The sequence below is a fragment of the Microcebus murinus genome, chromosome 11 (genome assembly GCF_040939455.1).
Source record: "Microcebus murinus isolate Inina chromosome 11, M.murinus_Inina_mat1.0, whole genome shotgun sequence".
NCBI lineage: Eukaryota > Metazoa > Chordata > Mammalia > Primates > Cheirogaleidae > Microcebus > Microcebus murinus.
Genome location: NC_134114.1, coordinates 29,019,558 through 29,041,082, shown reverse-complemented (window position 1 = coordinate 29,041,082; position 21,525 = coordinate 29,019,558). Strand labels below are relative to the sequence as shown.

Genomic DNA, 21,525 nt, shown 5'->3' with positions numbered 1-21,525 from the left:
CTTCAATAACAATTACCAAAATCACAAAATTGTGGAAATGAAGAATGTAGCTAAATGTATTCAACCGACTTATTGTATGTCAGCTACAGTTCCAGGGGCTTTTGCTGTACTAACTCATCAATCCTCACAACAACTCTATGCAGTAGGCACTACTATTGTCCTATTTTAGGGATGAGGAACCTGAGAAACAGAGAAGTTAAGTAGCTTTTCCATGGTAGACCTTGAACCAAGGCCACCTTGAGAACCCAGGCCCTCAGGGGTAACACGGGGAGCTTAGTGTTTGCATCTGATGAGAGCTGCTCTAAGCCCTGAAACGGGAGCCCAAGCCAAATTTAACCAACCAACTAAAGAACAGGGGGCCCCCGCAGGCTATACTAGTAATAAAAATAAATATTAATAACAGCTGCTTTAAGGACCAGATTCTATGCTTTAGATACTTCATACATAATTTCTCATCTAATCCTCACAAGAATCCTATTTTACAAATGGGGAAACTGAGGCTGAAGGAGATTAAAATAACTTTCCCCAATCACACATCTCATCAGTGGCAGCTGGGAATGCAGGTTAGTTGGCCTCAGAAACCAGCTTCTCAGTCACCAGGCGCTATAGCATCCCTCCTGTCGGGGAAGACTCCAATTTCCTCGACTGTTTCTAGTTTCAAATCAACTATGTCAGGTCTGCCCAGTTGGGAGCAATGAGACCTTATGACTGAGAAAGCATAATAGGAGCATGTCACACATAAACTTTTTAAGCACAAAATGCACTTTACATGTGTGGAATGAATGATGGTAGAGCCTGTGAAGGGGCAGACGTTTCAGAAACATAGACCATGCCTATCAGGACTTATGGTCTCAATAAGGAGAAAAGGTAAGTGCAACTGACACCATAAGATATGAAGAGTTGTCTATTTTCTGGCACAAGCAAATCATGTCATAGGGAGGAGAAGGGAACCACATAAGCTGAGATCACTGGAGACTATAAAGTCTAAGCTACGAAATCAATACCTAGTAAATGAGATTTGAGATATGCAGTCACCTTAAAGAGATGGGATGATAAGACCTGAATAAGCAGCAGGCTAAACCATCCTATATGCACCCCCCCTGTGTCCGGGCTGGTATCTATTTTGATTTTAGTTAATGCTCATGTTATACTAATTGTTAAATATTTTAACTAGCCTTCTGCTATCAGTCAGGATAAGCTAGGTTGTGCTACTATAACAAATGACCCCCAAACACAGTGGCTTACAACAGCAAAGATTTACTTGTCTCACATTGCACACAATCGCCAAGCGTGGGCTGCGGCTCTCCTCCACACTGTCCCCACTGTGGGGCCCCTGCTAATGAAGCAGCCTCTATCTCCAGCATGGGGAACCATGTGCTCTCTCTTAAGGTGACACAAGTCACTACCACTCACCTTTCATTGACCAGAGCTAGTCACATGGCCCTACCTGAGCTCAACAAGTTACCACTATGGATTAACAATAGCATTCTGCCAAGGTGTGAAGAAAAACCATGTCCCTTGCATGGGCAGTAAGGTTTCACATGGAATACAGAAAAATGAGAGTCAGAGAGGAAAACAAAGGTAGTGCCCACCTAGGCCCTGTCCAGGGGACTCAATGCCTGGGAGGCCTCCTGGAGACACATCTCCATCCCTGAATATCTCCTTTCAACAAAGAGTAACCACTCTGTGACCTCTTCAGGGCCCAAAGATGGGCAAGGAGAACAAAACTCTCAGGCATTTCTAAGTATCCATTGCCCACATGCTCACATTCACATAATTGTTCTGGCTCCGCCAGGCTCGCTCCTGAAATAGTGGACTTAAAACACCCTTCAACTCTAATTAAAACACCATGGTATTGGCATAGAAATGGACAGGAAGATCAATAGGATAGAACAGATAGCCCTGGAATGTATAAAAACTTAATTTATGATAAGAAAGACACCATGGATCAATGGGGAATGGAAGAATTATTCAACAGATGACATTGGGACAGTTGGTTAGCAAATTAGAAGAGAAAATCAATTTCTAGCCTTAATTCATACAGCACACCAACATAACTTTAACTCCAGATGGATTAAGAATTAGAAAAATACACATTTGTAAAGCCACAAAACAAGAAGATTGTCCCCATTCATCACTATCCAGCCTGGCATAATTACTTTTAAGTTTTTCTTTTCTTTACTCTTTTTTTTTTTGAGAGAGGGTCTTGCTCTGTCACCCAGGTTGTAGTGCAGTGTCATCGTCATAGCTCACTGCTACCTCTGACTCCTGCCCTCAATCAATCTTCCGGCCTTGGCCTCCCAAAGTGCTAGGATTACAGGCAGGAGCAACTGCTCCCAGCCAAGTTTTTCTTAATGGAAGAAAGCATACACAAAATAAACAGATTATACAACAATTTTTTGGAAACATTTCTTTCTGTCAAAACAACAACCAAAGTTAAAATATAGCCTGGGGACAAATCTTTACAGACTGACAAAGGATTAATATCATTTAGCATATAAAGAACTCATACAAAATATAACAGAAGCATTTTATGGTCCACAGAGAAAATGAACAAAGGGCATAAATAGACAAGTTACCAGAAAAGATAAAATTTAAAAACACACACACAGAAAAATCTTCTAAACATATGAATCCTTAAAGAAGTACAATTTATGGACACCCTGAGGGCCATTGCTTACGTATAAATTGAAACAGGTTTTTAAGGATGATATAACCCAGTTGTATTAAGGGAGTGTTTTTATGCATTTTGAATAGTGGTTTTACTTGGTATAACTCTTTTGGAAAGTAATCAGGCAATGTTCGATGGCCCTTAAACATACTACTATGCCCTAGTGTTCATACTTCTCACAACCTATTCTAAAAAATAATCTCAGATGTGGAAAAAACATCTTATGTTTGAGCATGTTCATCTAAATATATTTGTAATACTTAAAAATTAAAAACGGCATGAATTCAGGCAAGAATGTTTAAGGGAATTATAACACACCTGTACCTGATGACTTATCATTGGAATAATTCTTGCCAAGAATTCATAACATGTGGAGTGTGTCCATTATGAGGTATGTAAAGAAGGCAGTCTAGGAAATGAATCCACATGATATAAAATTATGCAGAGCAAAATACTAAGGAAAAAAAATCAGCAAAAGGTTAATAGTGTTTGGCTTGAAGTGATTAGTTTTTCTTTCTACTTTTTTATATAGTTTAATTTTTCTTTAAAGAGCATGTAATACTTTTATGACAGAAAAATAAACACCTTCATAACTAATGATAGCTGTTGACTGTCAGGTGCCACGATTTAGGCCAGGGGTCCTCAAACTTTTAAAATAGGGGGCCAGTTCACTGTCCCTCAGACCGTTGGAGGGCCAGACTATAGTTTTAAAAAAAAACAATGAACAAATTCCTATGCACACTGCACGTATCTTATTTTGAAGTAAAAAAACAAAAGGGCAAAAACACCCGCATGTGGCCCATGGGCTGTAGTTTGAGGATGCCTGCTTTAGGCAATTCACAAAATCAAGGCACGAGAACCTACAACTAAAGGCAGAAGAATGACATCTGACATGTTTTGCATGCCAGATATATTCTTACTGATCTATGTTTAATCTCGGCATTCAGTGTTACTATCAGCCCTATTTTATGGATAAGAACCCAAGCCACAGAGGGATTTAGTGACTTTTCCAAAATCACACAGCTGGTGAGTACGTGATGGAACCAGGATTTGAACGAAGGCAGACTCTCTGCAAAGGCAGCACTTGTGACCGCACTCTACAGAGATTATTGCATTGGATCACTGCAACAGCCCTATGGATAAAGTGACCATTATTATTACCATGCTATAAAGGAGAAAACTGAGGCCATAGTTACAGGGCTAGAAAGAATGGCCTCAGGCATTCTCCGTAACACACCTGCCCCAACCGTGGATTAAATCACCTGGCGAAGTGAGCAGTACATGCAGGTCCACACTTTCCTCTTTTCCCCTCTGCTGCTCCCTTTGTCCTAGTTAAGAAAGGTTACACTCAAGTGCCCAAGCTCCTTTGTACCCATCCTTTCCTTCTGTTTCTCTGCCTTCTTTGCGTTCTTTTCTCAGCATTAGCAATTCTAAGAACCCCAACTTTGTGATTTGAAAGAGATCTTAGTAGGGAGGGACATGTCAGGGCTTTTCAATGTTTTGTGGCTGTCTTTATTTCCATTTTTGCTGTCATTACTGCCCAAACCAGAAAAAACAAAAAACACAGAAACAGACAGGTCTGTCCATCAAGGATGAATAAAGAAAATATGAGAGATATATATCATATTTTTTATATACACACACAATGGAATATTATGTAGCCTTAAAAAAATCCTGCCATTTGAGACAACATGGATGAACCTGGAGGACACTGTGTTAAGAGAAATACACCAGGCACAGAAAGACAATACCACATTATCTCACTTATATGCGGAATCTAAAAACGTCAAACTCAGGCCGGGCGTGGTGGCTCACGCCTATAATCCTAGCACTCTGGGAGGCCAAGGCAGGCGGACTGCTCGAGGTCAGAAGTTCGAAACCACCTGAGCAAGAGCGAGACCCCGTCTCTACTATAAATAGAAAGAAATTAATTAGCCAACTAATATATATAGAAAAAATCAGCCAGGCATGGTGGTGCATGCGTGTAGTCCCAACTACTCGGGAGGCTGAGGGAGTAGGATTGCTTGAGCCCAGGAGTTTGAGGTTGCTGTGAGCTAGGCTGACGCCATGGCACTCACTCTAGCCTGGGCACCAAAGCGAGACTCTGTCTCAAAAAAAAAAAAAAAAAAAGGTCAAACTCATAGAAACAGAGAGTAGAACAGTGGTTCCCAGGGGCTGGGGTGGGGTGTATGTGGAAGAAATGGGGAGATGTTGGTCAAAGGATGCAAAATTCCAGTTAGACAGGAGGAATAAGTTCAAGAGATCTATTGCCCAACATGTTGACTATAGTTCACAATAATGTATCGTATGGTTGAAAACTGCTGAGAGAGATTTTAAATGTCCTCACTACAAATAAATGATAAGTATGTCAGTTGACAAATATGTTAATTAGCTTGACTTATCCATTCTACAATGTCTACACATTTCAAAACATCATTACTGGGCATCTACCCAAAAGATCCAATGACACTCTACAAAAAAGACACCTGCACCCGAATGTTTATAGCAACACAATTCATAATCGCAAGACTGTGGAAACAGCCCAAGTATCCATCAATCCAAGAATGGATTAATAAAATGTGGCATATGTATACCATGGAGTACTACTCAGCTCTAAGAAACAATGGTGATATAGCACATCTTATATTTTCCTGGTTAGAGCTGGAACCCATACTACTAAGTGAAGTATCCCAAGAATGGAAAAACAAGCACCACATATACTCACCAGCAAACTGGTATTAACTGAGCAGCACCTAAGTGGACACATAGGTACTACAGTAATAGGGTATTGGGCAGGTGGGAGGGGGGAGGGGGCGGGTATGTACATACATAATGAGTGAGATGTGCACCATCTGGGGGATGGTCATGCTGAAAACTCAGACTTGTGGGGGGAGGGGGAGAAAGGGCATTTTTTGAAACCTTAAAATTTGTACCCCCATAATATGCCAAAATAAAAAAAACATCATGTTGTACACTATATATATACAATTTCTATTTGCCCATTTAAAAATTCTAAAAAATAATAGACAGGTGGCTGCTGCACAGGGAATGTGACCAGCCCATGGTTCCAGGTGGACAAAGAAAAGGCAAGAAGCCAGGCAGTGAGGGTCACAGGGCAGGGGGAGGATAAGGAAGGGGCAGCTACGTGCTGACCCCTGCATCTGCCCAGCTCCGGGAAGTTTCCTAGGGCTGGCCCCAGCACAGGCTGTCTGGCACTGTCAGCGTGCCGCTCTCAGATGATCGCTCCTCAGCAGTGCCCACACGTGAGCAGCTCTTGGTGAGAAGGAAGGGGTTTCTTGGACAAATTGGTTTAAATAGTGGCATGTCAGATAAAATGCCTACAAGACTGAAATCTTAAGGAAGGTCCATGTCACTACATCGGCAACCTGGTGTTCTGTTTGAAAGTCGTCCGCAAATTCAAGCTGCAAGGGTAGGTGATAACAGCTTTAATATATTTATGCTAAGGCATTAGGAAAGTTGACTTTTTTTATTTAGTGATTAAATGATAACACTCAAACAAAGAGATTCCTAGAGAAGGAGGTAAAAGAATGAATGAAGGCCGGGCGCTGTGGCTCACGCCTGTAATCCTAGCTCTTGGGAGGCCGAGGCGGGCGGATTGCTCAAGGTCAGGAGTTCAAAACCAGCCTGAGCAAGAGCGAGACCCCGTCTCTACTATAAATAGAAAGAAATCAATTGGCCAACTGATATATATAGAAAAAATTAGCCGGGCATGGTGGCACATGCCTGTAGTCCCAGCTACCAGGGAGGCTGAGGCAGAAGGATCGCTCGAGCCCAGGAGTTTGAGGTTGCTGTGAGCTAGGCTGACGCCACGGCACTCACTCTAGCCTGGGCAACAAAGCGAGACTCTGTCTCAAAAAAAAAAAAAAAAGAATGAATGAAGAAGGCAAGAACAAAGCAAGGAAATCGTACAGGAGATAGAGGGTAGAATAGTTTGATATGAAAATAGCTAAAGAATAATTATGTAACAGACACTTTTTGAGACCTTCTGTGTCACACAGGGTCTGAGTGCATTAACTGAGAAGAGCATATATAGAATTCATTTAATCCTCACCACGGACCCACGCGATGGGTGTTGTTATGATTGTTCCCATTTCACAGACAAAGAGAGGACAGTACAAAGTGGAACAGCTAGTACGTGGCAGGGCAGGGATTTGGACTCCAACCCTCTGACCTCAGTATCTCTCAACCCTTTGCTAATCTGAAGAAAGCAGTCTCAGAGCAACACAATGGCTCACAATAAATAAATGGAGAGAGGGAAAGATTATATTGTTTGGGGATTTGGAGAAATAAGAGCTAGAAAAGTATACGAGAGAGGGCATCCAAATCTGTTTAATCACTTCGAAAGATAAGAATCAACTTTTGTTCTAGGGGTGAAATACCATCCAATGTAGATACTTCTTCACGTGTTCCCCGAGTACTTGGCAATCCTTGAGGCTCTGAGCAATATTAGCAACCTACAATTCCCCATTATGGCCTATTTGAGCCATCTATGTCACAGCTGATGACGCAGTCTGGCATTACGTCTTAGTGGCATTTGATGCAATTGGGTGATGTTGGGTTATTGTCATTTATTAAGGCGCAGGCCAGCTGGACTTTACCTGCCACTGAAAGAATTGAATTAACTGTCCTGAGGTGGACTGTCTGTCCCCTTTTGACGTTGTACCAGAGGAGTGAGAGGGAGAATTAAACAAAAGAAGCCAGTGCAAGACTGAGATAGAAGCATTCTCAGACCTCCAGCCACACAAGTTGAGCTGCAAGCTTCACTGGTGCTTTATGGTCAAACACAGTGTTCTTGACTCAAGGCTTTATGCCACATTTTCCACACAATTCCTTGGTTCACACGGGTGGCTGTGAGCTTGCCCCTAGGGGGATACACTGGACTCAAATAAATTCAGAAAAGTAGTGAGAGAGCAGAGTAATATGCACCTCAGGCTACGGGGTGATGGAGCAAAATCTCACTGCTTTTCACCCAGTTTCTTTTCTTGCTAGTGCTAGTGATGGGCTTGAACACAGCCAGCATGGAGTGGGCTAGAGAAGAATGAAATGTTTTCATTACTGTTTGCATGTCTCCACCTTGTCTACACACAGGGGTGTGCGGGTCAAAGCTTTGTAAAAAGCCCTGCTTTGTAGTGCTTACCAATTTCTGTGGTGTAAATACTTACACCATAGCCAATTTTAAGCTGCCATCTTGTACCACTGAACACGACCTTGGGAAGAGGGATGCAGTAGCACATCACTATGCAATACATATTTCTATGGCATAAATGCTAAATGTAAATATTCTTAAGAGTATAGACAATACAAAAATATAGTAAAATAATTAGTGAGTGATAAGTTTTGAGGATTTTATTGTAAGTTTATATAATTTAATTTTAGTGATGGCTATGCCAGCTGGCTGGCAAAATCCCTGAAGATTTAACAGTTGCCTCTTATGAACTGGTAGGAGTTGTCTCGAGCACATCACTGTTACTGATCCTATCCAGCTACCAACACGTTTCAGAATCATAGGCTGTAAGCACCCCACATAGTGTTGTATAGTTGGACAATGCAGCACACAACCAGCTCGACACAACACAGCAGCCCTGCAGGTGATATGCAGACTGGGGCATATCTGGGTTCTTCATTCCAGACCTTTCTTCTCCCCCAGCCCTCTTCTGTCTACCTTGGTGAGGCAGGCCTGATGGAATGAAGCATTTAAGAACTCTCTGGCCCCTACCTTCCCTCCTAGAATCAATCATCATCATCTTCCTTATTGCTATCCCTTTTTGAGTATCCATTCTATGTTCTGGGATCTTAATAGATTTTACTTTTAAATCTCAGAGACATCCTATAACACATGCATTAACTATCCTAATTTGGGGGATGAGGAAACCTGAGAGAGTGTAAGTAACTTGCTTAAGGTCACACAGCTAGAAAAATGCCAGAGCCAGGATTCTGATCCACATCTGTCTGGTTCCAGATTGGGGCTCTCTCCACTGCACCCAGCTGTCCAGCTTCCTTTCCCTTGTGGGCACACCCACCCCCGGGCATGTGGAGGGTCTCATGAGCAGAAGATGCCCGGTCAGAGTTTTATGAGGAAAACGAGCAGTGACACCTCCGTGGGGGATGTGGCCCCACGGGTGGGCAGAGCCATCCTGAGAAGAAGGTGGGATAAAGGGACAAGAGCAGGGCCAGCTGATTTTAAAATGTTAACAAGAGCTTTCTGGCTGTGCCACTTTGGTATAGTAAAGGCCACCCGTCTGTCTTTCATTTCACAGTCGTGAGAGGGGAGGGGGTTTGAAAGGGACTACTTGAAAAGAATACAGAGGAAGAAGTCTGTTTATTCCTAAGGGGATGTCCTTCTAACAACATTTTTTTTTTCTGGGAAACTATTCCTTCCCACACAAAACTATACTGATGGAAAAACCAGGCTTTCCCCAGAAGACAAAAACAAACTGAGACCCAGAGCTGGAGCAGGGAGCATGCTGAGAAAGTCAAGGTGCTGTCAAGGTCAAGGGAGGCTCCGCCCACCCCTCAGGCCAGGCCGGACTGGGAAATAAGGCCAGAAGTCAGGGCAACTCAGGGGTCAAAAACATCCAAAGACCCAGACCACTGAATTCATAGACTCTTAGGCATATGGTCTCCTGAATATCTAGCAGTGTAAAATACTTCTTTAGGTGGACGGCTACATAACGAGAAAGATCACGGCCAACAGAATTATATGCAGAGAGCAACAGAGAGAACTACAAGCCACAGTGTTTTTAAGGGCTGTGTGAGAAAATGGAGCCCAACACAGATGCATGGGCTACACCATGTACCGCGTGCAACAGATGAACACACAGAAATGATAATATAGTTATGTGTTACTGAACAACAAACCACTCCTATATTAATGCCTTAAAATCACCTCATTATTTATGTGTTCATGATTCTTCAGTTGGGGCTGGGCATGGTGAAAACAGCTTGTCTCTGCTCCACATGGCTCCAGCTGGGTTGGCCCGACTTGGCTGGAGGATGCACGTCCAAAACTGCTCCCTCCCCTTGGGGACTAGTTGGTGCTGCTGTTGGCTGGGAGCTCAGCTGGGGTTGGCATCTGAGGGCCTTGGGTGTTGGTTCTTGCTGTCAGCTGGGTTTACTGACTGTCCCGCTGTGGCCTCTTCGTGTCCTTTTTTCACTGAGCTTCCCCATAGTATGATGCTCTTAGGGTAGATTTCCTATGTGCAGAGGGTTCCTCTAAAGTGCAAAAATGAACTTTCAGGACTTTCTGAGGCTAAGACCCAAAACTGACTCAGCATCACTTTTTCTGCATTCTGTTGGTTAAAGCAAGTCAGAGGGCTAGCCCCAGTTCAAGGAGAGGGGCCTACAGAGCGTGTGAACACCCACAGGAGGCAGCATTCCTTGGAGATCACTAATGCACCAGACTGCCACAAAGGGTGATTTTCCTCTCTCCTCTGAGGAATATCTTATACTCAGCAGAGTAACTATAGTGCATATATAGACAGAATAAATAAAACTAGAGTTACATGAAAGCAAAAAGAATATAAATTACAGGAAAGCAACAATAGCAGCAAATGCAATTCAGTAAAATGGCCCTGCACGTTAAATATTGAACTTTAATAGCCATTTTGGGGAAGGAACTGTATCTTCCCTGTGAGCCCAGAGGCCAGGCCAGGCCACTAACAACCAGGACTTCAGCCTAAGCCAACTGTCCATCTGGTCGAAAATGTGTATTCTGTTGGGGTCCATCGCCTTAGAAGATATATCACCAAGTGACCAAGTGTTGAACTTCGATATGTGGATTGACTAATAATAATTCGGTGCCCCTTCAAAGTGATTTTCTCTTTTTAAAAAAATTGTGGTGATTCAAGTAAGATTTCCGTTCCTTAAGTCTAGAGCTTTTCCTCTTTTACAAATTGAGGAATCATTTAGCATACTGCCAGTCTATTTCAGTTCTAGGGACACCATGATGGCCTAGCTGAGACCAAAGATCTCTGCAAGTCAGACCATTTCAATTACTACTGGGCTCTAACGCCAACTATGATAAGCATGCTCACCCACGCAGTCCTGGTGGTTAAGTGCTACCTCTTGGATCCTATAGCCCCAGGATCTCAGGATCCCATCACCCCCACTGAATTCAGGGGTCCCTGTTTGATGTAGCTATTCACACTGTCAATTCCGGCCTACACAGAAGAGCCACCAGCAAGTTCCTCAAGGATGCCAGGGCTCGCCTAATGAACATTGTCTTACTGCCTTTGTGAAGGACGTGTCCTCTGAGCCTTTCTGGGTCACAGTGAGAGGGTGATATGCAGGTCTTATGAAATAAATCCACTCCAGTGTTCCAATCTCCCTAGTTTGGATTACCTACAATACATAGTATTTACGTTTGCCAGTGTTTTAATTGTCTCAAAGCATCCAGGTATTCTATCAATTTGATTTTGCTGAAAAAGTTTCATCCAGAGCCTACTAATCTGTTCCAGTTGGACTGGTTGCCTTTTCTATCTAATAAATATTTATCCTTTTGGCATTATTTTCCCACCATTATTCTGGGGATCCCTTGTATCCCTCTCCTGGGTTGGATCTTCTGTATCCTGCATTTTAGTTCTCTCTAAGTTTTGTCATCCTCTCTAAGTTTTGACCTCCTTTGGAGGTCATCCTTCAGTAGCTTCCTGAGAAAACGTGCAAAGAGGTAAATGCATCAACAGTCTTCTGTCCTCATCTTTCATTGGTAGTTTGGCTGGGTATGGAATTCTAGGTTAGAAATCATTTTCCTTCAGAATTAAGGAAGTAATTGTTCTATTGTCTTCTTGCAGCCAGTATTGTTGTTGGGAAGTCCAAAACCACTTTGGTTCTTGACTTTTGCTATTTTTGCTTTTACTCTGGAATTTTGTTGCATTTTCTCTTTGTCCTCTGGTTTAAGGTCTGTTTTCCTCTACTGTTTATGCCCTTTTTAATTTATAGATTCATGTCCTTCAGTTCCAGGAAATATATCAGAACTATTTCATTGGTGATATCTCCTGTTATTTTTTTTTTCCCTTTTCTTTGTATAATACCTGTTATATGTATATTTGATGTCCAGAATGGGGGCAATAATTTTCTTATCTTTTCTCTCCTTTTTGCCATCTCTTTACTCTTTTGTTCTACTTTCTAAAAGGTTTCTCCAACTTTCTTAACTCTTATAGTTAGTTTTTAATTTCTGATGTAATACTACTTAAATCTCAGGGCTTGGTTTTTTGCCTTTTTATTATTTCCTTTCATATACTATCCTGCTCATGTTTCATGGTTGCAATATCTTACTTGTCTAGGGATTTGAATGAATAATATTTGGTATGTTTCTTTTACAATTTCTTCTCTTCTCATAGTCTTTTTTTCCTCTAAGATGTTTCTGCTTTATAGTTTTGTTTTTTATCTTTCATGTTAGAGGCATTCCTTAGATGCCTGTGAATCCTTGATTATCTGCTCATATTTAATTTTTCAGCAGTAAAAAGCTCATTGTAAGCTGTATGTGTGTGAGTGGAGCTTCTTGACTGTGAACTTTACTGTAACTTTTTTGAGAGTTTTCAACATCGGTATCATTAGGTTTTTCCTCTTGGGCTGGTCAAATCGCAGATAAGGATCCTTCAATATCCTAATTGAAGGGGAAAATTTGTCTGTCAAAAATATGAAAGCTGAATTGGGAAGGAGACTGGAGGTCTCAGCATTCATTGTGCATATAGTTTTCAGTATAGTACCCATATCCACAATTGTGGCGGGTGCCCCAGTTCACACAATTTTTATTTTACTAGACTTTTGGGAAGAGGGAGGGGATTACCCAGCTATGCAGGTGTTAGAAAGAGATGTGGGATTCTGACTAGCTCTCAATCACACTTTCAACCAGTCTCCTTTATTTTAGCTTCCCCTTCCCGTCCTATTCCCAGAAGTACTTGGTGCTACCAATCTCTGAGAATTTATGGGATTCAAAGATGTAAATCTGGCAGCCTCTCAGTTTTCCTTAATGCCAGCATTGGATTCTGTTTTCTTAAGACTATTAAGTCATTTATCACTGTTTCATCTACTTTCCAGTTCTCAAGTTTTATGGTTGCCTTCTCTGTTCCCACTTTTTTTGTGTGTGAAAAATCTATTTGCAGTCATTTTTGTGGGGCTTTGAGTAAAAGTAAAAGTAAAAGTAGCTGTGTGTTTAACCTCCACTCCTTGCCCCCCAATATTTGAGCAGAAACCCAAATCAATATTCTTTATACATATGAGCACACTTATTTAGAAAGACAGGCTGTTCACTGCTTGAGTAAGTGATCTCCAGCCTTCATCTTCAGCGCTATTGCCCAGCAATTCAGCTCTGGCCCTGCTTTGCATAGCTCTCTCAGCAGAACTTAGACCCCCATAGATAACTGGATTCATCTCCCCTCTGGGGCATTTCAGAGACTCTTTTCTTAACAAGAATCCCCCTTAAGGGTTCATCCCAAAGCATCTTTATCAAAATTTATCTTCCAATTGTAAAGTACTGCCTATAAGACGTATTCTGGTTATTACAATTGTTTTCATCTTATATTTCCTTGTGATATGTTGGCACTTGTGAGGCAACTGCTGAGCTGTCTTTCCCCTAAATTCTTCATTGGTTGAGGACTAGGGAGAAAAACTACAGTAGACTCAGGAAGAGAAATTTGACTTGGGGAATATTTTTCTCTTTAATGAAGTCCTTTAAGGAGTGTCCTGGGTAAATCCCAGGGACAATGAGTGTATTTTCTGTTCTTCCACAACTAATAAGTGCTTTTCTTACCCCCTCTATGAAATGGGAATGACAACATTCCCCAATCATTCCTCAGAAGCAGCTGCACAGACTGAGCAAGATGACACCAGCTAAACCCTGGGATTCTAAGGATCCAGAATGAGCTCACTGTTGAATCTGGGCTATTAGGGCATGAGGATAGCCAGGGAGTCTGAGGGCGGAGATTATTCACAAAATCCTCTCTTAGGCACTTACAGCCTATTCAGAAAATTACCCCAGAGCTGAAATAACCAAGGTTTTATCTCTTACCAGGCATGAGAGAAGCTTTAGAAAAATCTATATTGTTCACTTTATGGTTACTTGAGCAGGAAAGAAAAGGCTTGTTTTCCAGGTGCTGTTTTTTCTGATTCTCAGACACCTTAAAAACAACTTTTCTAAAGATTCAGAGTCTGAAATTCCAAGAGTCTGAGGGAAGAAGTGCTTCTGAATTGTTAGATAAAATGAACACAAGGAATAGAAATAAAGTTAATTTATATTTTAGAAGGGATCTTCTCTTCCTTTTGATAATTTACTGACTCCTTGTTTCATGCCAAAATTTATATAAATATATTTATTCTTTTATTGCATTCTTATAACAACCTTATGAAGTAGCCATTATTATTGTTCCCATAATGTAGTTAAGACAATGGAGGCTCGGAGACTTGCTCAAGGTCACAGGTAGGTGAGTGGCCAAGCTGAGATTTGAATGCAAGCTTGCCTGACACCCAGCACCATTATCTTGGAGGAATCCTGGCTTTACACAGCCAGCCTATGTGACAAGGTCTGTAAATTCAGCTTAGACTGATCTCTTTCTACTGCAAGATTAAGCTAAAACTTAGGAGCTGTCAGGGGAAGGGGAAGTTAGAGATTAATGCCAACTGTATACTACCAGTTACTAGACAACAAATTTGCCTGGCATAAAACATTGGGTTGATTTAGAAATGGCTGGTAACTAGCTGGTCCCAAATTCGCAGAATTTAACAAGTTTTAATCTTCAAATCAATCTCTTTTCCTTCCCATTATCATTTTTATCTTGTTCCCGCCCACCCCATTTCCAAGCCCCACAACCCAAGCACTAATTTTCTATTGGATTTTCTGTGTTAACCCTAGCACTGAAAGATGTCATAATGCTATTTAAAGGACCTAAGTTATAAATCATTTAAACTTACTGTTATTTCCCCCATCTTTTATGTATGTATTTATTTATTTATTTAAAGGGTCTCTCTCTTTTTGCCTAGAACTAGAGTGCTCATAGCTTACTGCAACCTCCAACTCCCGGGCTCACTTGATCCTCCTACCTCAGTCTCCCGAGTAGCTGGGACTACATGCATTGCCACACCTGGCTAATTTTTCTTATTTTTTATAGAGATGGGGTCTCGCTGTTGCCCAGGCTGGTCTCGATCTCCTGACCTCAAGCAATCCTCCTGTCTCAACCTCCATCTTAAAAAAAATTCCCCTGGTAACTACCACCCATTTCTCTCCTTCCCTTTCCAGCAACACCCCTAAAAGAGCCATCTATACTCACTGTCTGTAATTCTTCCTCTCCCATTTTCCCTTAAACCTCCTGTAGTCAGCTTTTTACTCTCACTATGCCACTAAAACACATTTCTTCAAAGGCACGAGCGTCCTCTGCCTCCGCTTAAATCCCATGGCCAGTTCTCTGTCCTCAACTTACTTGACCAAGTGACAGCACTTGCAAGTTGATAACTCGCTCCGCCTGACACAGTCTTTCCTTAGTTTCCAGGTTTTTTTCTGGAATCACTCTCCTGGTTTCCTCCTGGTTTGACCTCACTCCCCACTGAGAATCTCTGCTTGGTCCCTCCTTATCTCCCTGACGTCTTATGTTTTAGTACCTGCACTCCCTCCGGTGCTGATCTCATCCGCACTTGGCTTTCAATACCATTGTTATGACTGTGATTTCTCCTCTGAACTCCAGACTCATATATTCACCTGGCTTCCTGGCACACGGATGTCTAACAAGCATCTCAAATGCAGCAACACTTCCAAAACAGAACTCCTGATCTCCCAGCCACCATCGAACCTCCTTCACCCACAGTCTCCCTCATCTGAACTGACACAAAGTCCTTCCTTCTAGTGAGCTCGGGCTAAAAATCTCAGTGTCATTCTTGGCTCCTTTTTCTTTTTTACTCACATCCCACATACACAGTGTCAGGAAATCCTGTTGGCTTTATCTTCGAAATACAGCCCCAATTCAAGCACTTCTCAGCACCGCTGCCACTACAACCCTGAACTGAGTCACCATCTTCTTTCTCTTGGATGACTGCAATTACCTCCGGAAAAATTTCCCTGTTTCTATTAATATTCTTAACCCCCAAAGTCTCTTCTCAACACAGCAGCCAGAGCAGCACTTCAAAAAGAAAATCCAACCAGGTTATTCCTGCTCAAATCTCCGCAGCAGCTCCTCATTTGATTCGATGTAAGCGTGACACTCAAGACTTTGCATGGTCTGACCCCCTGGGGCAGCTCTGCTCTCTCACGTCCTGCCACTCAGCTCCAGCCACCCTGGCTTCCGGATGCTCCTGGAACGTGCCAGGCACACTCCCACCTCAGGACTTTCCACTGGCTGTTCCTCGTAACACTGACCCCCTCGCCTCCCTTAACTCTTCAGCCTTCTCAGTGAGACCAACCTGACCACCCATCTAAACTGCAATCCCCATCTGTCCCTGCCTGGTGTCCCTTATCCTCACTACTTGGCAGCACTTCTTATTTCTCTATAGCACTACTGGTGTATTAATATATTTATGTATTTATTTTCAGATTATTATTTGTAGTCTCTCTTTTCCCTCTGGAATATAAGCACTACGACAGCAGAGATCTGTGTCACTGCCCAGCACATAATAGATGCTCAATAAATACACGTTGTGTGAGTCTAACAGCTTTCTGGGAGACTGGCCGTCAGAATTTGCATGCCATAGCCAAGCCTGTCTTGCCACAGTGTCCTGAATTCTGAATTCTCATCCAGCTTTGGCCTTATTTTGTAAGCCACATAGTACACGGATGCTTTATATGTAAAGGATAAGCAAAGGATAAAGGATACTTGTTATCCTTTACTTATGAAAGTAAAAGCATAAAAATACCTTTATTTTTTCACAGTAATGAGCCCTTGAGGAGGCACAGTCTTTTGCCTGTACTCTTTCTTTCTTGCATGTTCAGAATATAAGACATAGCCCAGGGACAGCACACTACAGTGACCAAAAGCACAACCTCTGGACCATCACACTGGGTTCACGACCTGCCTCTACCTCTCTCTAGCTGTCATTTCAAAGGGTCATTTCTTTACCTTTCTGTGCCTCAGTTTTCTCAACTGTTAAATAGGGTAATTGTTGTGCTCATATCCGATATTGTTCTAGATTTGCAGTGTAGGATTAAGTTAGCTAATACAAGTTAAGAAACTTAAAACAATGTTAATAGATAATAAATATTCAATAATCTTAGCTAATATTTGGCAAAATATTTACATATTATATTGATATTTATTTTGGGTGATTTAATGGAAGGATTAGCTTTTATAGTCACAGATACTCAAGTAGAGTTATAAAATACTTAATATAGAGAGTACTTAATACCATCTCAAAACCCCAACACAGAAGCTTCTATAAATTATTTAAAGGTCCAGAGATGATCTAAAGATTGTAGCTTGTGGAGGAGCGAGCTCATTAGGACTGAGTGAGGGAGCTATTTGAACAGTACTGTGCTGCTCTCATGTACCTCAGCAGAGGAGGTACAAGGAGCTGGGATGTTTCACATCTCTCCTAATCGGAAAGCCCTGGAAGTGAGCACTTAGGAAATTATCTCTAACAATGACTCTGACATTGCTCAGATGCAGCTGGAGTCATAAAACCGAAGCCTTTAACCATGCCAATCGCTGTACAGACAGAAAAGAAGAAGACTTCAAAGAGAGACTCATTGCTAGTAAGGCTCCCAGACCTACCTAACATGCTAGAAAACCATTTCCCTCCTTGTCTAAGCAGACAATGGCTCCTCTATCATCTGTGCTGTCATGTTTAGAGATGTCGTACATCTAAGTCTTTGTAAGCCCTGAAGTCTTCGGTTTTCTGGAAGCCACTGTTCTTGCAGTGCTCACTACATGCTGTGTGGATTGGGGCGGGATGACACTGGATCCTGACTGAAATGCACTAGAGGGCCATTGTCCTTGGGATATCGATGGGGGACAGATCCCAGCTGTAGGCCGTCTGCTCCTTGGCCAGTGCTCTCTACCAAATGATTTAGCACCCAGGGGCAGGGGGTACCCAGATATAGCTCTAAATCTTTGGTGGGAAGTTTCCAGAGCCCAGAAATTATTGGAACACCTCCTAGTGCTATTATTTGGATAGTCAGCCCAGGAACAAGAAGCACATCTTTTGGTGCTAATCACACTTACTAGTGAATGACTCTCGCTTTCTGCATGAGAAGTGTGACTTTAAGGACCAGGTAACTACCACAGAGGACAGGCTCAGAGAGGCAAGCAAGTTTAGGTTAGGACAGTGTTCTTAAAAGGTTTCCTTCCATTTTGAAAGTGACCTATTGTTTATATAACCTAGTCTTTAGAAAAATTCCAAAATCTATACGGCAGAATCAGAAAGAATAAAAAAATCTAACTGACAGTTTAAAGCTAAAACAAAATCCTATAATTTGAAATTCATCTTCAAGAGATTAGACATTTAAGAAATGATAGAAATTGCTGTTTCTGCATAAGTAAATAGTAGAAAATAATGGCTTCATTTGGTAAAAGGATGGCTCCCTAACAATACAATAAGATTCCCAGCCTCTATTAATTTAACTTATTATGTTTATTTTTCTGAACTTTTTATTTTGAAATAATTTTAGACTTATAGAAAAGTTGCAAAAATAGCATCACCTAGCTACTTCTAGGTACCCCTAATGTTAAATCTTACATGACCATTGTACAATGATAAAATCCAAGAAATTAAGATTGGTTCAGATTTTGCCAGTTTTCCACTAATGTCCTTTTTTTGTTTCAGGATCCAATCCAGGACACTTTTGAAGAGTAGTAGCCATTTATTTTGTTGAAAATTCCTCAGTTTAGCATTGGGATATTTTTTCGTGATTAGGTCGAGGTTTTACATTTTGGGCAGGAGTACACAATGTCAACATACCTTATCACTGGTGATGTGAACCTTGGTCACTTGGATAAGATGGTGTCTGCCACCTTTTTCCACTGTAAATTTGCTATTTTTCCCTTTTGTATTTAATAAATATATTTGGGCGGAGGCTCCTTTGGTACTATGAATTATCCTGTTTCTCTCAAACTTTTGCCTACTAATTTTAGCATCTATTGATGGATCTTGTCTGCACTGGTTATTATTGCAGTATTTGCCTAATGGTGATTTTCTATTTCCTGCATTCCTTTGACATTTATTAATTGGAATTGTTCAGTCAATAGTCAAGCTTTTTAAGTGAGAGGTATCTGAGTATACTGTGATGTAGCTGAGCCTAAATGAAAGAGATGGACCTCAGAGTTTCCAGTTTATTGGGTTATGTATTCAGTAAGTCAGTTCTACCATCATCATCATCATCATCATCACAAATTAATGCTTGTCTGCGGTAGAACAATTCTTCAACTTAGTTTGGAATGGTTAAGCAATAAAAGTCAAGAGGCTTTCTTTCTCTCTGCTTAGTCTTCTCTTACAAAGAAACTGGATGATTACCATTCTTTCTATACCAATCCCATCAGTAACACCCATGGGCATTTTTTTTTTTTTTTTTTTTGCAAACATGATTTCTAAAGCATTTCATGGCCAGGAGAGTTGGATGTAATCAGGAAGAAACAGACTTGGTAACCCCCCCTTAAAAGTGCCTTAACCCTTTGCACTCGATTGCTTTTTTCTCATTATCCACACGACATTATCCACACTCGACATCCAAGTGCAAAGGGTTAAAAATTATTCTGGGGTTCTTTTCTGTTCATATTTTGCAATTTAAATAAACCAATACTAAATGTATAACAAGTGCTTCTCTACATTTCAGGATTTCTACTTGTACTACTTACTTGCCTTCACAATATAGGTAGTATAGAGCTATTATCTTTTTTTTATTTCAGCATATTATGGGGGTACAAATGTTAAGGTTACGTATATTGCCCATGCCCCCCGCCCCCCTCGAGTCAGAGCCTCAAGTGTGACCATCCCCCAAACGTTGCACATCTCACTCATTGTGTTTGTATATACCCACCCCTCTCCCCCCTCCCACCCGCCCGACACCCGATAAATGTTTTTCCCATATGTCCACTTAGATGTTGATCCATTAATACCAATTTGCTGGTGAGTACATGTGGTGCTTGTTTTTCCATTCTTGAGATACTTCACTTAGTAGAATGGGTTCCAGCTATATCCAGGAATATACAAGAGGTGCTATATCACCATTGTTTCTTAAAGCTGAATAGTAAAGTACTCCATGGTATACATATACCACATTTTATTAATCCACTCATGAGTTGATGGGCACTTGGGTTGTTTCCACAACTTTGCAGTTGTGAATTGTACTAACCCACTATCAGCTGAAAAAGGAGTTTTGCAAAGGAATGTACACTCTGCTTTACATAAGCAATTTTTCTACAAGAAGTGTGGAAGGCAGACAGGTGCTGATAGTTGCCTGATAATCATCTCCAAAATCTTATTGTTCCGTGCAATTTTGAGGATAGGAGAAGGTATAAAAGGGGAAAGTTCACATCAGGATCTATAATACCTGTCCATTCTAGTTTACAATTTAAAAATTCAGTCAAATTTCTATTAATCAATTATTTTCTAGCCTTTTCCATTAAGTGAAATAATAGGACTCTTGCAATCCAGAGGAAGGAAAAGAGGTGTTCTGTTTGGTCATTCTGCAGTTTGTTCATCTATACTTTATTCATCAGCCATATTTAAAATTGTATTTCAAGCATATTATGTTAAAACATCCATTTATTCAAACAATCTCTCTCTGTCTTGATTACTATAGAAAATATGCTTTCCTTTCCAAGTCAAAACAGATAAAAAGGCAATAAAAAAGCCATGGTCACTGAAATATTTCATAAATTTTGTTTTGTAGGCGACTGTCCAGACACAGTGGTTAGCGGTTAGTATGACCCACCTGTGCTCCTTAATCATCATGTGTTGCCTTCAGTGTGAGCTTCCTTGCAATTAATATATTACTAATCATATCTAAAGTACCAAATTTTAAGAATTATTTGCTTTTAAAAAGCAAATAATAAACCAAGGTAGATTTTAAGTTAAACCTTCATTAACATTATTTGAATTCAAATTCTAATACACTTTCTTGAATGGGAGAAGAATTATAAAATTACAGCCAGAACCAAAACAAACCTGGAAAACCTATATAGCCATTCTTATATTTTTTAACAATGGACAATATTCTATCTGGGAGTATCTATCTGTGACCATCATCATCTATGTCATTTCAGTATTGTAAAGGAGCATTGGACCTTCTGTGTTTATACTATACAATTACAGCATAGCTATGTATTTATTTATAGGAATTGTATGCACTTGGCAGTAGGGGTAGATCAGATTATTGACAGAGAAGTATTTACTCTTGCTACCCCAACATGGAAGGTACCCAGTATACAACCCCAACACTGGGGTTGGCCATGTGATTTGCTTTGGCTTCATGGTAAGCAGAGTACATATACTTCCCTACTCCTTATCTTTGAGTTTAGCAATATTACTTGCTTTGACCAATGACGTGTTAGCAGACGTGATGCAGTAAGAGGCTTGAAATGTTCTTGCACACTTGGGGGTCCTGCGTGTACCTCTGTCATTGCCATAAGAAGCTGGGTCCCAGAATAGGCATACGTGGAGCAGATATGAGCTTGACCTGCCTGCAGCATGAACTTTCATCCCAGTGCAGTACAGCCCAGATCTGCCTGACTTCAGCAACCTGCAGAGACATGAGTGAGACTAAATGACAGCTCGTATGAGGCATTGAGTTTGGGTGTGGTTTGCTATCCAGCAATAGCTGGTTGATAGAGTAATTTAAAATAGAAAAGAAAAAGAAACATCAATATAAAGGGTGCTTAGTGAGTGAGCCCCAGCATGAGTGTTAGATGAAGTCCTGA

At 41.1% G+C, this 21,525-nt stretch overlaps 1 protein-coding gene across 1 annotated transcript in view; it reads right to left on the bottom strand.

The window, feature by feature from the left end:
* Positions 1-21,525, bottom strand: part of EGFLAM (EGF like, fibronectin type III and laminin G domains) — a 169,354-nt gene that overhangs the window by 116,002 nt on the left and 31,827 nt on the right. The window lies entirely within an intron of this gene.